The following is an 18,488-nucleotide window of genomic DNA, read 5'->3' on the forward strand; positions in this document are numbered from 1 at the left end:
TTGAAAGAGAACATTAGGGGTAGGGAAGACTGTGTGACTAAAACAGGATATCATAGGGACTTTTGGGGGTTATGGGATCTGAACCATCTCTCAACCAAGATAATTATTAATAAATTTCCTTGGGCTATGCAGTCCTCCTCTGCCTCTCATCACCTACCCTATCCATCAATCCATGTCTTTCTGTTCATATAGGCATGTGTTTCCTTTTTAAAAATCTATTGAAATTTTTTATCCTATTCCATTTAATCCCTCTACAGGTTTAAATGTATGCATTTTTCCTTACTTTTTACTCTCACTGTGATTCTGTTATTTTAGTGGTAACTTTTGAATATTTCTTATAATTATTTAACTTAACAACGTCTGAACTTTAAAAATATATTAACCTCTCTCCCAAACAAATGAATTCTGATGTCCACCTCCTCCTGAGTTGTATGATATTTTTGTTCAGAATCTTTGAATCACCATTTTTTTCAACCCCAGCAATCAGTATGATTATTATGTTTTTATACACACCATGTTGTTTTAGATTGACATACATGTTTATCATTTTATTTGCTCTTAATTCCTTAGCTTTTCAGACTGTCCTTCTGGTATCATTTTCCATAGCCTGTAGTGCAGTAGTTTTCAATCTTCTCTGTGCATCAGAAAGAAGCTTTAAAGGAGGTTTAAAAATGTATGTAAATGCCTGACCTCACTCCTAAGCTTTAGATTAATTTTGGCTGGGATGGGGATCAGGCATTGGTATTTAAAAAAAGAAGAAAGATGAAAGCTCTCCTAGTGATTCTAATGGGCACCCAGAGTTGAGAACTACTGCTTTATAAGGTCCATATTTATGTTATTTTGTTTATTGCTTGTCTTCCTAACTAAAATGTAAGTTACAAAAGTGCAGGGATTTTTTTCACTTTTTATTTATGCATGTATCTCTACTGCCTTGAACAGTGACAATTACACAGAAGTTGACCAACAAACGTTTGTTGAGTGAATGAAAGAAAGTGCTAAGAATACTAAACATGGCAGAGAAGGGAAGCAGTTGTCTGGTTTTGGTTAAGGAGTGAAACGAAACATCAGCAAGGTTTCATGAGAGATAAAATGTGAGCTGACCTTTGAAAGATGAATATGAGTTAGCAGAGTGTGAACGCACAGAGATTTGAGATCTTGGTGCACTTTCCAAATTATAAACAGTTGTGTAAGACTTGGATTTAGGGTGGGAGAGGCTGAATGATGAGAGATGGGATGAGAGAAAGAGACAGAGTTAGACAACCAAGGCTTTTGTATACCATAGTTGGTTGGCATTTGGGGAGTAATATAGAAGGTCTGAACTAAGATAGTGATCCTGGTTACTGAGAGAAGTGGATAAAGTTTATAAATGTTCAGTGAGCTCTTCTGTAATGGCAACCCTCTTCCCGTCCCCCACATAGTGTAATCCCCATAGTACATTGCTCTCCCATTTACCTGGTTTATTTCTATGTAGCGCTTGTCACCATTTAGCATGTGTTTTCTTAAATATTTTATTATCCGTGAAACAAGAATGTAAGTTCTGTGAGGGCAGAAATTTTTGTCCATTTTGGTCATGGTTCTATCCTCAGGGCCTGGTGCATATTAAACTGCTCAATAAATATTTGTTGCATGAAATAATCAAAATTTTGGTTGTGGAGGGCATCAAGGAAAATGCTCAGGTTTCACTGCCTCCGGATTTCTGATAATCCACTGACTATTTTTTTCCAGCTCAGTTCCAAATACAATTAATTCTTAATAGCATAAACCCCTCATTTTCTGTATTTGGTCATTGATTACCACAATAGCCTCTAAACCAACCTCTCTGCCTCCAGGTTGCACTGGTACAACCCATTTTCTATATTTTGGTTTGAAACATTACTAGATGCTTTTTGTTGTTGTTGTTGTTGTTGAGGCAAGAGATAGAGACTTTATTTGGAAAGCCAGCAGATGGAGAAGATGGCAGACTAGAGTCCCCAGGAAACCATCTTGACTAGATGCTTTCTTGCTTAAAACTCATTTTTGGCTTTCTGTTTTCCTCATAATAAGCCCAAACTCCATAACATGGCATGCAAGGTCCTTCTTTGTCTGGTCTCTTCTTACATCCAGGCTTCATCTCTCATCACTGCTTCTTTCACACCACACTTCAAATCCACTGTCATTCTTCCTTTTCATTCATCCATTCAATCATTTATTCAACATTAAACCAGCCTTTATTGAGCACCCTCTAGGAGATAAGGTCTATTTTAGGTTTTTAGTATTCACCAGTCAATTGGATAGCCATAGTTGCAACACTGTCTTCTCTTTACTGATTATTATTGTCACATTATAGTGCTGCTAGTTGTTTATGTGTTCATTTCCCCCACTGGTTGGAGGGTCTTGAAATCCAGGACTATGTCTTATTCTTCTTTATATGGACAATATCAGGAACAGAACCTTACACTGAGTGGTTGTTCAAAATCTGTTGGCTGAATGACAAAATATGAGTCAAATGTTGAAATGAACTATACAAATACTAGCAAAAGTAAGGACCTTGTGCCAGCCCCCGTCATTGCCTTGACCACATTTTGGTCATTTACTCATTCCACAAACATTTATAATCACCTATTTTATGCTATACTCTTATGTGTTTAAATGTCGCCTTTAGCCCCTAGGCTGTGGGCTTCTAGTGTGATGCCTCTCGGTATAGAATAGTGTTTGGTACACTTGTGGATTTATTGAAAATAACCACAAAAGAGGAGGCCTGGGGTACAGATTTTGGGCCCAGAAGAGCTTTCTGGTGGTAATGACAATAGTTAACTCAATATTGAACTTTTAACCAGAGTAAGGATTATTCTTATTATTGAAACTTTTTATCAAATTATCATTGTCTTCATTTTCGGGGGGAATATACAAGTATACAAGAACGCTTTCTAAATGAGTTCACTTTTATTTATTTGGAAATTTGAGTATGGCACGTAACTCTCTGGATACCATTCCAAGACAAAAATGATTCAGATTAAGAATTTTAAAAAATCTTGAAATCGAAGTATGCCACTAATAAACATGAATTTATTATTATTTTTTTAATGCCAGGAAGCAGTAAATCAGTATCGTAAATACGTAACTGTAGACATCCGAGAGTTAAGGGACTAAGGATAAGGGAGGTATTTGAAAGTCTGAATCAGGAAGGCGAGGTGACAAATTGGATACGTAGAGTTTGGCGGAGATGCTGCAGTTCCTGGGATGACTAGGGCTAGGATTTGTAGAAAGTTACTGATTCCCTCTTCCAGACATTTGACGTCACTATCCGGGTTCCCATCTGGTGAGAGAACCATTGAGATACAGTATTTCAAGAGCTTGCTAGAGAGGAACAGGAAGTTGTCTGGAGTGAAGGCGGGGGGAGGGTGTGGCTGCCCGGGCTAAAGCTTCCTCCAAACAAAAGAAAATAGCACTTCCGGTCACGCCATCGTCGCGTCGCGGCGTTCTTCATCAAGGTGAGTGTAAAGAAAGGGACTGGTAATTTTCACAAGTGAGTCCGCAGACACCTCAGGGACGGTTTCCTCCTTGCTTCAACACGAGGTGGAAAGAATTTATCCCCAGGGTACATTGAAGGATGTTTCTGACGCTTGTGGTTCCGATCGCTCACTCTCTCCTCTCTCTTACGCCTCGAGAGATGGCTGGCCGTCATCCCCTCCCCCTTCTGACTCTCGTGGTCCTTTTATCCCTGATTATTCTTCACTTCTCCTCTTTATCCCGAATCCTCTAACCAATCTTTATGAGCTTGGGTCATTCCCTCTACCACCGATTTCTTTCCTACCTCTTACTCCCACCTTCCACCCCGCCCCCCTCTTAGCCTCAGAACTTTTGCTACCTCCTTCCCCCACTTTGAACCTACATTCTTCCTTCTTTTTACTTTCGACCCCAGTATTTTACTCGCCCTGAAGACTTCTGATCTCTTCGGTGCCACTCCTGCAGAGGCCGGTGAATTATATACTTTCTAAAATCAGACGTGACTTCAATTTCAAGGGCAAGGCTGTTTTTTGTTCTTTTTAGAAATAAGAAAAGGAGCAGAAATTTTAGAGCTCTCAGAGACAGGAACTTGTTCAAATTATGTCCTTTTATTTATTTATCTTTTACCCAAAACGAAATCACATATCAGGTATTGCACTGGTTTCAGCCCTCCACTCATGATATTTAAAAAAAATTTTGGTATACAATTGAATCCCCAAATTTTTAGAGTGGCAAACATAGTGGATTTTGCCTATAATTTGGTGTCAGCTTTAGAGGGTGGAAGCTTTCCCATCCCCTTTAGAATTTCTCACAGAGCAGAAATGGTTGACAGATATGACATCCAATCACAAATTTATCGTCTCATATGAGTTCGGTTTATTATGTAAATCTTTTTCTGGTGTCCAGTAGCAACATTGAAGAGCAAGTTGGCAGAATTTTCAGACAAAGATTTTTTTCTAGGAGCTTCGCATGTATTATCTATTTGGTGCAGTATGAACTTTGTCTTTTTTTTTCATTTGTTGCAATGTGAAATATATTTTTCTGCTCCATTTATCATGTGTAATTTGTCTTGCGAGAATATTCATTAATTATCACAATTTATTATTTCAATTCTTTACCCAAGGGAGAGGAAATGATCATTATATTTATAATGAGTGTCAGGGATTTTTCAGGCTCTAAAGAGGAATTTAACCAGACATCTCCTTGAACAAGCAACTTATTCCCTCTTCCTCCTGTAGCTAATGTGTTAGGCTTGCCAAAATAAGAGATGATTCTTTTTTCTAGGCCAGGTATAATTTTCAGTTCTTTAACAAGGAGACTGAGGTTTCATGACACCAAAACACTTAGGAACTTTTTCAAAGGGTATTGCTGATGTCTATTTATTCTCTATTCAAATCATAATTACACAGCATTTAAATATCACACTAGCTTTAACCCACTGGGTGTGCATCCATCCATCCATTCATTCAAGAGTTTTTTTATTGAATAGCTGTTATATGCCAGACAGTGTTTTAAGCACTGAGGATACAACAATGGAAAATAAAAACAAGAACAAAGTCCTTTAAACTACTCGAGAGACAATAAGTGAATATATAATAAATATATAATAGGTTGTGATGGGGAGGCTGTACTATGTTAGATAGGATGGTCAGGAAGGCCTCCCTGGTATCGTGACATTTGAGCAGAAACCTAAAGGAAGAGAGAGCACAAACTATACAGTTATTAGTGGAAAAATAGGGTATATCTGTGACAGTGTCTGCATTTGTTGGTCACTCTGCTTCCAACATTCCCTCTCCTCCCCTCTGCTTGTGGTCACTTTACTGCGTAGCATTAATGCACCACTCTGCATACTCAGATGATCTAATCTGTCCACGTAAATTCCCCATATTCTCTTCTGCTTGGCTAGCTTCTTCCTACCATTTAAGTGAATTGTCAGTTACCAGCCCCTCTAGGAAGACGTATCTCTGTCTCTATCCTCACCTCTTCCTCAATCTGTTTATTTGTGGTGCATTGTGTGCTGTCCTACAGCATACTTGCTTTCCTCTCTCACTGCTCTTATCACTGCGTGTTCATAATATGTTGCCCATGAATGTTTGGTATGGTAAATTGAAATGAATTTAGTGGCTCCCTAATTAATGTTCAAAACCACTCTCTAAAGTCAGTATCATCATTGTCATTTTCCTGATGACAAAACCAAGACTCAGGTGGATAGTAACTTGCTAACTAATAAAACCAAGTTAGTAACTTGCTAACTAATAAAACCAGGACTCAGGTGGATAGTAACTTGGTAGTGGAGTTAATGGAGTTAAAGTCTGTCAGACACTCAGTCCTGGCCTGGTCCTCTCTTCCTCTGTCTCTTTTCATTAATGAGAAATAGAAAATACACAGAATATTTTATTTTATTAGAAATAGTCTGGGTATAAAAATTTCATTTTGTAAGTTTCCTTTCACAAGTCAGATTATATCAGGTGCTTGATTTACTTCCTAGTTACAAATATTAAGAACTGAGAGGTGTGATTACTCTTTTTACTTGAATATTTTTTAATAAAATATTTAAACAAGCATAAGTTGAAAGAAGAGTACAATGAATACTTTTATACTCTGAACCTAGATTCAACAGTTGTTAACTTTTGCCATATTAGCTCATTATTCACTGACTTGCTCACTATTCATCCATCCAATTTTTTAAAATTGAAGTATAATGTTTCATCTATTTTTTGATCTATTTTGGCTGAACCATTTGAGATTTGCAGGCATTATTTTTAAGTAAACTTAAATACATGCAGAAAGGTGCACATATAAGTGTACAGGTCAAAGCATTTTCACCCCTGTGTAACCTACCATATGATCTATCAATTCCACTCCTGGGTATATATCTAGAAAAAATGAAAACACTAGTTCGAAAAGATGCATGCACCCCAGTGTCCATAGCACCACTAATTACAATAGCCAGGATATGGAAGCAACTCAAGTATCCATCAACAGATGAATGGATAAAGATGTGCTGTATATATACAATGGAAATATTACTCAGCCATAGAAATGAATGAAATTCTGCCATTTGCAGCACTGTGTATGGACCTGGAGAATATTATGCTTAGTGAAATAAGTGAGACATAAAGACGAATACGTTATGGTATCACTTATATGTGGAATCTAAAAAATAATACAAATGAATGTATATAGCCAAACAGAAACAGACTCAGAGATATAGAAAACAAACTAGTGGTTACCAGAAGGGAGAGGGGCAAATTACAGGTATGGGATTAACAGATACAAACTACTATGTATAAAATAGATAAGCAAGGAGGATATGTTGTATAGCACAGGGAATTATAGCCATAATCTTGTAATAATTTTTAATGGAGTATAATCTATAAAAATATTGAGTCACTATGCTGTACACCTGAAACTAATATAATATTGTAAGTCAACTATACTTCATTTAAAAAAAATAGAAAATGATCAGTATTTGAAATCCCTTGAATGTATTCCCTACCAGTCACAAACTAAACTCCAAATTAATCACATCTTGGCTTCTATCACTGTATAATAATTTTGCCTGTTTTTGGACTCTATAAAAATATAATAGTATAGTATGTATTTTTTGGTGTTTGACTTCTTTGGCTTAAGATTTTGTTTTTGAGATTGATCCAAGTTATTGGGTATAGTAGTAATTCCTTCATTCTTATTGCTGTGTATTCCATTGTGTGAATATACCGCAATTGATGGGCATTTTGGTTTTTTACATCTTTGGCCTGCAAATAGTACTGTAAACATTCTAGAACATGTCTTTTGGTGATAATATGTACAGCTTTCTGTTGAGCATACACCTAAGAGTAGAATTGATGAATCACAGGTTATGGATAAGATTGGCTTTAGTAGATACTGCCAATTGGTTTTCCAAATTGGTTGTACTAAAAAACTCCTAATAGAAAATTTTAAGGTTCCATTTGCTCTAGAATATTGCCAACACTTGTCATTGTGTTGTCTTTCTAAGGAAAAAAATAAGTAGCCATTCTAGTGGTTATTAATGGTACCTCATTGTGGTTTTAATTTGCATATCTCTGGTGATAAATGTGTGTCTTTTCATGTTTGTTGGCCTGGGTATCTTTTTTTTGAGGTGCCTGTTCAAGTCTTTTGACCACTTTTTCTCTTGGACTATCCTTTTCTTATTGATTTGTAGGAGATCTTTCTATATTAAGGATGTGAATACTTTGTTAGCTCTGTTGCAAATCTCAGTTGCTTGCATTTTCAGTCTCTTAATGCTGTCTTTTGATGAACTGAATACAGGCACACCTTGGTTTGGTTCTAGACCATTGCAATAAAGTGAATATCACAATAAAGCAAGTCATATGAAATTTTTGGTTCTCAAGTACATATAAAAGTTAATTTTGCACTATGCTGTAGTATAGTAAGTGTGCAATAGCGTTGTCTAAAAAACAGTGTACATACCTTAATTAAAAGATACGTTATTACTAAAAAAAGTTAACCGCCATCTGACAACACAGGGTTACCACAAACCTTTAATTTGTAAAAAATGCAATATCTGTAAGGCACACTAAAACAAGATATGCCTGTATCTCAATTTTCATATTGTTCAATTTATAATTTTTCCCCTTCATGAGTAGTGCTTGTTTGTCCTGGTTAAGAAATCTTTGCCTTTCCCAAGGTCATGAAGATATTTTTCTATGTGGTGTTATTGTTTAATCTCATTTATATTTCCAATTCATTTGATATTCATTTTATTGTATGTTGCCAGTATGAGTTATGGATATGGGTAAAGGCCCATTGTTTTGTTGTTGTTGTTGAAACGGACATACAGTCAATCCAATACCACGTATTGAAAAGATCATCCTTTCCCTCCTATAGTGTCATCACCTTTTTCATAAATCAAATGGTTAGGTTATATGTGAGGGTTTGTTTCTGGATTCTGTTCATTTTGGTTTCTCTATTCTTGTGTGAGTACCACTGTCATAATTAATGTAACTTTATAATGTATCTTATATATGGTCAGTAAGTCCTACAGTTTAGCTCTTTTTCTTGAATAATGCTTTGGTTATTCTTCGCCTTTTGAATTCCAATATAGATTGTAGAATCAGCTTGTCAATTTTCACAAAAATCCTTCTTGGCATTATGATTGAGATACAACTTTAATAGATCAGTTTGAAGAGCACATATGGCACTTTCCCCATAAATATCTCAGTGTTCATCTCCTAATATTAGGAACATTTTGTAAATAATTTAATTGCCATTATCTCACTAAGAAAAATTAACAATAATTCCCTAATATCATCTAATACCTACCTACTCCATTTTCAAATTAATTTTTTTCCACACAACTATTTTATACTTGGTATTTAAAACCATCAGCCAACGTAACGTGTTTTTTTTTTTTAACATCTTTATCGGAGTATAATTGCTTTACAATGTTGTGTTAGTTTCTGCTGTATAGCAAAGTGAATCAGCTATATGTATACATATATCACCATATCCGTTCCCGTTTGCATCTCCCTCCCACCTTCCCTATCCCACCCCTCTAGGTGGTCACAAAACAGCGAGCTGATCTCCCTGTGCTGTGCAGCTGCTTCCCACTATCTATCTATTTTACATTTGGCAGTGTATATATATCAGTGCTGCTCTCTCACTTCGTCCCAGCTTACCCTTCCCCCTCCCCGTGTCATCAAGTCCATTCTGTACTTATGCGTCTTTATTCCTGTCCTGCCCCTAGTTTCATGAGAACCATTTTTTTTAGATTCCATATACATGTGTTAGCATACGGTATTTGTTTTTTCTTTCTGACTTACTTCACTCTGTATGACAGACTCTATGTCCATCCACCTCACTACAAATAACTCAATTTCGTTTCTTTTTATGGCTGAGTAATATTCCATTGTATATATGTGCCACATCTTCTTTATCCATTCACATGTCAGAGGACACTTAGGTTGCTTCCATGTCCTGGCTATTGTAAATAGTGCTGCAATGAACATTGTGGTACATGACTCTTTTTGAATTATGGTTTTCTCAGGATATATGCCCAGTAGTGGGATTACTGGGTCATATGGTAGTTCTATTTTTATTTTTTAAGGAACCTCCATACTGTTCTCCATAGTGGCTGTATCAATTTACATTCCTACCAACAGTGCAAGAGGGTTCCCTTTTCTCCATAGCCTCTCCAGCATTTATTGTTTGTAGATTTTTTGATGATGGCCATTCTGAATGGTGTGAGTTGATATCTTATTGTGGTTTTGATTTGCATTTCTCTAATGATTAATGATGTTGAGCATCCTTTCATGTGTTTGTTGGCAATCTGTATATCTTCTTTGGAGAAATGTCTATTTAGGTCTTCCGCCCATTTTTGGATTGGCTTGTTTGTTTTTTTGATATTGAGCTGCATGAGCTGCTTGTATGTTTTGGAGATTAATCCTTTGTCAGTTGCTTCGTTTGCAAATATTTTCTCCCATTCTGAGGGTTGTCTTTTCATCTTGTTTATGGTTTCCTTTGCTGTGCAAAAGCTTTTAAGTTCCATTAGGTCCCATTTGTTTATTTTTGTTTTTATTTCCATTTCTCTAGGAGGTGCCTCAGAAAGGATCTTGCTGTGATTTATGTCATAGAGTGTTCTGCCTGTGTTTTCCTCTAAGAGTTTGATAGTGTCTGGCCTTACATTTAGGTCTTTAATCCATTTTGAGTTTATTTTTGTATATGGTGTTAGGGAGTATTCTAATTTCATTCTTTCACATGTAGCTGTCCAGTTTTCCCAGCACCACTTATTGAAGAGGCTGTCTTTTCTCCATGGTATATTCTTGCCTCCTTTATCAAAAATAAGGTGACCATATGTGCGTGGGGTTATCTCTGGGCTTTCTATCCTGTTCCATTGATCTATATTTCTGTTTTTATGCCAGTACCATATTGTCTTGATTACTGTAGCTTTGTAGTATAGTCTGAAGTCAGGGAGCCCGACTTCTCCAGCTCTGTTTTTCATTCTCCAGATTGCTTTGGCTATTCGGGATCTTTTGTGTTTCCATACTAATCGTGAAATTTTTTGTTCTAGTTCTGTGAAAAATGCCATTGTTAGTTTGATAGGGATTGCACTGATTCTATAGATTGCTTTGGGTAGTATAGTTGGTTTCACAATGTTGATTCTTCCAATCCAAAAACATGGTATATCTCTCCATCTGTTTGTAGCGTCTTTAATTTCTTTCACCAGTGTCTTATAGTTTTCTGCATACAGGTCTTTTGTCTCCTTAGGTAGGTTTATTCTTAGGTGTTTTATTCTTTTTGTTGCAGTGATAAATGGGAGTGTTTCTTTAATTTATCTTTCAGATTTTTCATCATTACTGTATAGGAATGCAAGAGATTTCTGTGCATTAGTTTTGTATCCTGCTACTTTACCAAATTCATTGATTAGCTGTAGTAGTTTTCTGGTAGCATCTTTAGGATTCTCTATGTATAGTATCATGTCATCTGCAAACAGTGACAGGTTTACTTCTTCTTTTCTGATTTGGATTCCTTTTATTTCTTTTTCTTCTCTGATTGCTGTGGCTAAAACTTCCAAAACTATGTTGAATAATAGTGGTGAGAGTGGACAACCTTGTGTTGTTCCTGATCTTACAGGAAATGGTTTCAGTTTTTCACCATTGAGAATGATGTTGGCTGTGGGTTTGTATTATATGGCCTTTATTATGTTGAGGTAAGTTCCCTCTATGCCTACCTTCTGGGGGCTTTTTATAGTAAATGGGTGTTGAATTTTGTCAAAAGCTTTTTCTTCATCTATTCAGATGATCATATGGTTTTTATCCTTCAATTTGTTAATATGGTATATTGCATTGATTTATTTGTATATATTGAAGAATCCTTGCATTCCTGGGATAAACCCCACTTGATTATGGTGTACGATTCTTTTAAGGTGCTGTTGGATTCTGTTTGCTAGTATTTTGTTGAGCATTTTTGTATCTATGTTTATCAGTGATATTGGCCTGTAGTTTTCATTTTTTGTGACATCTTTGTTTGGTTTAGGAGTGTTCCTCCCTCTGCTATATTTTGGAGGAATTATAGGTGTTAGCTCTTCTTTAAATGTTTGATAGAATTCGCCTGTGAAGCCATCTGGTCCTGGTTTTTTGTTTGTTGGAAGATTTTTAATCACAATCTCAATTTCAGTGCTTGTGATTGGTCTGTTTATATTTTCTATTTCTTCCTGATTCAGTCTCAGAACGTTGTGCTTTTCTAAGAATTTGTCCATTTCTTCCAGGTTGTCCATTTTATTGGCATTTAGTTGCTTGTAGTTATCTCTCATGATCCTTTGTATTTCGGCAGTGTCAGTTGTTACTTTTCCTTTTTCATTTCTAATTCTGTTGATTTGAGTCTTCTCCCTTTTTTTCTTGATGAGTCTGGCTAATCGTTTATCAATTTTATCTTCTTTAAGAACCAGATTTTAGTTTTATTGATCTTTGCTGTCATTTCCTTCATTTCTTTTTCATTTATGTCTGATCTGGTCTTTATGATTTCTTTCTTTCTGCTAACTTTTGGGTTTTTTTTTTTTTCTTCTTTCTCTAATTGCTTTGGGTGTAAGGTTAGGTTGTTTATTTGAGATGTTTGTAGTTTCTTGAGGTAGGATTGTATTGGTATAAACTTCCCTCTTAGAACTGCTTTTGCTGCATCCCATAGGTTTTGGGTCGTTGTGTTTTCATTGTCATTTGTTTCTAGGTATTTTTTTATTTCCTCTTTGAATCTTCAGTGATCTCCTGGTTATTTAGTAGTGTATTGTTTAGCCTCCATGTGTTTGTAATTTTTCACATTTTTTCCTGTAATTGGCATCTAGTCTCATAGCGTTGTGGTCAGAAAAGATACTTGATACGATTTCAATTTTCTTAAATTTACCAAGGCTTGATTAGTGACCCAAGATATGATCTATCCTGGAGAATGTTCCATGAGCAATTGAGAAGAATGTGTATTCTGTTGTTTTGGGGTGGAATGTCCTATAAATATCAATTAAATCCATCTTGTTTCATGTGTTATTTAAAGCTTGTGTTTCCTTATTTATTTTCATTTTGGATGATCTGTCCATTGGTGAAAGTGGGGTGTTAAATCCCCTACTATTATTGTGTTACTGTCGATTTCCCTTTTTATGGTTGTTAGCATTTGCCTTATGTATTGAGGTGCTCCTATGTTGGGTGCATAAAAACTTACAAGTGTTATATCATTTTGGATTGATCCCTTGATCATTATGTAGTGTCCTTGTTTGTCTCTTGTAGTTGTCTTTATTTTAAAGTCTATTTTGTCTGATATAAGAATTGCTCCTCCAGCTTTTTTTTTGATTTCCATTTGCATGGAATATCTTTTTCCCTCCCCTTAGTTTCAGTCTTTATGTGTCCCTAGGTCTGAAGTGGGTCGCTTGTAGACAGCATATATGCGGGTCTTGTTTTTGTATCAATTCAGCCAGTCTATGTCTTTTAACAGGAGCATTTAATCCATTTAAATTTAAGGTAATTATTGATATGTATGTTCCTATTACCATTTTCTTCATTGTTTTGTGTTTGTTTTTGTATGTCTTTTTCTTCTCTTGTGTTTCCTTCCTAGAGAAGTTCCTTTAGCATTTGTTGTAAAGCTGGTTTGGTGGTGCTGAAGTCTCTTAACCTTTGCCTGTCTGTAAAGGTTTTAATTTAACCGTCAAATCTGAATGAGATCCTTGCTGGGTAGAGTAATCTTGGTTGTAGTTTTTTCCCTTTCATCACTTTAAATATGTCCTGCTAGTCCCTTCTGGCTTAGAGTTTCTACTCTAAGATCAGCTGTTAACTTTATGGGGGTTCCCTTGTATGTTATTTGTTGCTTTTCCCTTGCTGCTTTGAATATTTTTTCTTTGTATTTAATTTTTGATAGTTTGATTAATATGTGTTTTGGCGTGTTTCTGCTGAATTTATCCTCTATGGGACTCTTTGCACTTCCTGGACTTGATTGCCTATTTCCTTTCCCATATTAGGGAAGTTTTCAACTATAATCTCTTCAAATATTTTCTCAGTCCTTTTCGTTTTCTCTTCTTCTTCTGGGACACCTATAATTCAAATGTTGGTGTATTTAATGTTGTCCCAGAGGTCTGTGAGACTGTCCTCAATTCTTTTCATTCTTTTTTCTTTATTCTGCTCTGCTGTTGTTATTTCCACTATTTTATCTTCCATGTCACTTATCCTTTCTTCTGCCTCAGTTATTCTGCTATTGATTCCTTCTAGAGAATTTTTAATTTCATTTATTGTGTTGTTCATCATTGTTTGTTTACTCTTCAGTTCTCCTAGGTCCTTGTTAAACGTTTCTTGTATTTTCTCCATTCTATTTCTAAGATTTTGGATTATTTTTACTATCATTTCTTGAATTCTTTTTCAGGTAGAATGCCTATTTCCTCTTCATTTGTTTGGTCTGGTGGGTTTTTACCTTGCTCCTTCATGTGCTGTGTGTTTCTTTGTCTTCTCATTTTACTTAACTTGCTGTGTTTGGGGTCTTCTTTTTGCATGCTGCAGGTTCATAGTTCCCGTTGTTTTTGGTGTCTGCCCACAGTGGGTGAGGTTGATTCAGTGGCTTGTGTAGGCTTCCTGGTGGCTGGGACTAGTGCCTTTGTTCTTGTGGGGGCGGCTGGATCTTGTCTTTCTGCAGTGTTGCGTCCGGTGGTGTGTTTTGGGGTGTCTGTGAACTTAGTATGATTTTAGGCAGCCTCTCTGCTAATGGTTGGGGTTGTGTTCCTGTCTTGCTAGTTGTTTGGCATGGGGCATCCAGCACTGGAGTTTGCTGGCCGTTGGATGGAGCTGGGTCTTAGCTTTGAGACAGAGATCTCTGGGAGAGCTCTTGCTGATTGATATTACATGGAGCCGGGAGGATTTTGGTGGTCTAATGTCCTGAACTCGGCTCTCCCACCTCAGAGGCTTAGGCCTGACACCAGGCCAGAGCACCAAGACCTTGTCAGCCACATGGCTGCCGAATCAACTAGCCCTGAAAATGGATGGCACTGGAGCGTGGGGCCCACACCCTCCATTGCTGGCAGACGGAGAGTGTGGGAGAGGTCAGGGGTGACGATGCAGTGTCCTAACGTGTTTTTATATTTCTTAAGATTTTATTGTCATCATTTTCTATATTTTATTAAACTTGTTATATATTTAGTACTTTTCAATTCATTGCAGTCATTATTTCTCTATTACTCAAACTGTCAAGTTTGGAAGGAGCCAGTTGGAACTCTTTCACATTGGCTTGTGTTTTTTTTTATTGTTGAAATTTTCAAATAGGTTTAAAGTAGAAAATAGTAAAACACACACACACACAGAAAAACCGTGCCTGACTCTATTCCTAAGCTTCAACAATTAATACTATTTTGCCAATTTTGTTTGATCTTTTCTCCTCACCCACTTTTTTCACTGGGACATATTAAAGCAATCCCAGACATCCTGTCATTGCACAGATAAATAACTCATTCTGTATCCCTAACTCATAGGTGCGTTATATAAGGAACCAGTAGGCCATTATATTTACCTAATAAGATTAACAATAATTCTTTATATTATCTAATGCTCAGTCCATACTCAAATTTCCATTATTGTCTTAAAAATGTCTATTTACAGTAGCTCTGTTAAATATATATCCAAAGGCCATTTATTGCTACTGGATGTTTTTCTCTTGAATCTCCTTTCCTGTAAATCCTCTATACACCCCCCCCCCCAATTTTAAAGACCATTGATTTATTGGAGAAACAAAATCATTTGTCTGATTGACAAATGGATTTAGATGATTGCTTCTTTGAGGTGGTTTTTATTGTGTTTCCCCCTCCCCATGTTTCCTGTTCACTGGCATTTAGAGCTAGAGGCTTGAGTAGATTCAGTTTAATTATTTTTTAAGGGAAAGAATCATTTCAGGCAGTGTTACACACTTTTGCATTTCATCATGTGTCATTTTATCTTTTTAACTGATGCTGAGATTGATTTGTGTTTGCAGGTGATCTCAGCCTGATACCTCCACTGTAGCATTTCCTACCACCCTCTCTCCTGTTGATTTTAGCAGCCATTGAAGATAATTGTCTAATTCATTATTTCAGTAGTGGTTGGAAAGTAGTGGTCTAATTCTAGCACTCATTCTGCATTTGTTAGCTGGGATTATTTTATAAAGGAGACCTTTTCCTTACCAGGTATCTTTTTCATCCTGAAATATGTTTCATGAAAAGAAAGTCAAGATTTACAAACAGAAATAGACTCACAGACATAGAAAACTAACTTATGGTTACCAAAGGGGATAGCAGGGTTGGGGGGAGGGAGAGATAAATTAGGAGTTTGGGATTAATGTATGCATACTACTATATATAAAATAAGTAAACAACAAGGACCTACTGTATAGCACAGGGAACCATACTCAATATCTTATAAAAACCTATAATGAAAAAAAAACTATAATGGAAAAGAATCTGAAAAATTATGTATATAATATATATATATATACACTTACACATATGTGTGTGTAAATGAATCGCTTTGCCATACACTTGAAACTAACACAATATTGTAAATTAACTATACTTCAGTTAAAAAATGAGTTAACGTTAAGAAACAAAAGGATAAATACTTTTTTATCATTTATTAATTTTCAGAGAATTGGTTTGCTAGAGACCTTCATTGTTTAATATCATTAGGAATTCATGGATTTGTATGTATTTAATGTGTATCCATTGTGATTAAAAAATGTTTTTTTACTGTAGTTGGTTTACAATATTGTGTTAGTTTCATGTACAGCAAAGTGATTCAGTTACATTTTTATTCAGATTATTTTCTATTACAGGTTATTACAAGATATTGAATATAGTTCCCTGTGCTATACAGTAAATCCTTGTTACTTATCTATTTTATATATAGTAGTGTGTATCTATTAATCCCATACTCCTAATTTATCCCTCCTCCCCCCACCCCTTTCCCCTGTGGTAATTTTAAGTTTGTTTTCTATGTCTGTGAGTCTGTTTCTGTTTTTTTTAATTTATTTATTTTTATTTTTATTTTTGGCTGCATTGGATCTTTGTTGCTGAGTGTGGGCTTTAGTTGGGCGAGTGGGGGCTACTCTTCGTTGCGGTGCGCGGGTTTCTCATTGCAGTGGCTTCTCTTGTTGGGGAGCATGGGCTCTAGGCATGCGGGCTTCAGTAGTTGTGGCTTGCGGGCTCTAGAGCACAGGCTCAGTAGTTGTGGCGCACGGGCTTAGTTGCTCCACAGCATGTGGGATCTTCCCAGACCAGGGCTCGAACCCATGTCCCCTGCATTGGCAGGTGGATTCTTAACCACTGTGCCACCAGGGAAGCCCTGTTTCTGTTTTGTAAATAGATTCATTTGTATTATTTTTTAGATTCCACCTATAAGTGATATCATATGATATTTGTCTTTCTCTGCCTGACTTACTTCACTTAGTATGATATTCTTTAGGTCCATCCATGTTCCGGTGGCAATATTTCATTTTTTAAGTCTGAGCAGTATTCCATTGTATATAAATACCACATCTCTTAAGCCAGTGGTCTGTTGATGGGCACTTGGGTTGCTTCCATGTCTTGGCTATTGTAAATAGTGCTGATATAAGCATTGGTATGCATATATTTTTTTGAATTAGAGTTTTCGTCTTTTCCAGATACATGCCCAGGAGTGGGATTACTGGATCATAGGTTAGTTCTATTTTTAGTTTTTTAAGGAACCTCTGTACTATTTTCCATAGTGGCTGCACCAATTTACATTCCCACCAACTGTATAGGAGGGTTCCCTTTTCTCCACACCCTCTCCGGTACTGATTATTTGTAGCATTATGATTTCTTTTGATGCTCAAATTGTGCCATTTAATTTAATTTAATTTATTTATTTAAAAATTTTTTTATTTTTATTTTTTTAATTATATTTTTATTTATTTTATTTATTTGGCTGTGTTGGGTCTTCGTTGCTGCACTTAGGCTTTCTCTAGTTGCAGCGAGTCAGGGGCTACTCTTTGTTTTGGCGCATAGGCTTCTCATTGCACTGGCTTCTCTTGTTGCGGAGCATGGGCTCTAGGCACGCGGGTATCAGTAGTTGTGGCATGTGGGCTCAGCAGTTGTGGCTCACGGGCTCTAGAGAGCAGGCTCAGTAGTCATGGCACACGGCCTCAGTTGCTCTGCAGCATGTGGGATCTTCCTGGACCAGGGATCGAACCCGTGTCTCCTGCATTGTCAGGCGGATTCTTAACAACTGCGCCACCAGGGAAGTCCTATTTATTTATTTTCTTAAATTAATTTTTATTGGAGTATAGTTGCTTTACAATGTTGTGTTAGCTTCTACTGTACAGCAAAGTGAATCAGCTATACGTATACATATATCCCCTCTCTTTTGGATTTCTTTCCCATTTAGGTTACCACAGAGCATTGAGTAGAGTTCCCTGAGCTATACAGTAGGTTCTTATTAGTTACCTATTTTATACATAGTGTCAACAGTGTATATATGTCAATCCCAATCTCCCAGTTCATCTCACACCCCCCTTGGTGTCAATACATTTGTCCTCTACATCTGTGTCTCTATTTCTCCTTTGCAAATAAAATCATCTATACCATCTTTCTCGATTCCCCATAAATATACGATATTTGTTTTTCTCCTTCAGACTTACTTCACTCTGTATGACAATCTCTAGGTCCATCCATATCTCTACAAGTGACCCAATTTACTCCTTTTTATGGCTCAGTAATAGTCCATTGTATATACATACCACATCTTCTTTATCCATTCCTCTGTTGATGGACGTTTAGGTTGCTTCCATGTCCTGGCTATTGTAAATAGTGCTGCAATGAACATTGGGGTGCATGTATTTTTTGAGTTATGGCTTTTCTCTGGGTATATGCCCAGTAGTGGGATTGCTGGGTCATATGTTAGTTCTATTTTTTAGTTTTTTAAGGAACCTCCAGACTGTTCTCCATACTGGCTGTGTCAATTTACATTCCCACCAACAGTGCAAGGTTCCCTTTTCTCCACACCCTCTCCAGC

General features: G+C 36.5%; 1 protein-coding gene across 3 annotated transcripts in view; it reads left to right on the forward strand.

Moving 5' to 3' along the window:
* The first annotated feature begins 3,419 nt into the window (after positions 1-3,419).
* Positions 3,420-18,488, forward strand: part of MAGED1 (MAGE family member D1) — a 70,994-nt gene continuing 55,925 nt past the window's right edge. Inside the window, exon 1 of one of the 3 annotated variants that reach the window (XM_059910894.1) lies at positions 3,420-3,470. The gene's annotated coding sequence lies outside the window, so the exon portion shown is untranslated. Of the gene's footprint in view, positions 3,471-17,118; positions 17,153-18,488 lie in introns of those variants that run through there. The other 2 variants (XM_059910898.1, XM_059910896.1) reach the window with 2 other exon arrangements.

The sequence above is a fragment of the Balaenoptera ricei genome, chromosome X, assembly GCF_028023285.1.
Source record: "Balaenoptera ricei isolate mBalRic1 chromosome X, mBalRic1.hap2, whole genome shotgun sequence".
NCBI classification, from domain to species: domain Eukaryota; kingdom Metazoa; phylum Chordata; class Mammalia; order Artiodactyla; family Balaenopteridae; genus Balaenoptera; species Balaenoptera ricei.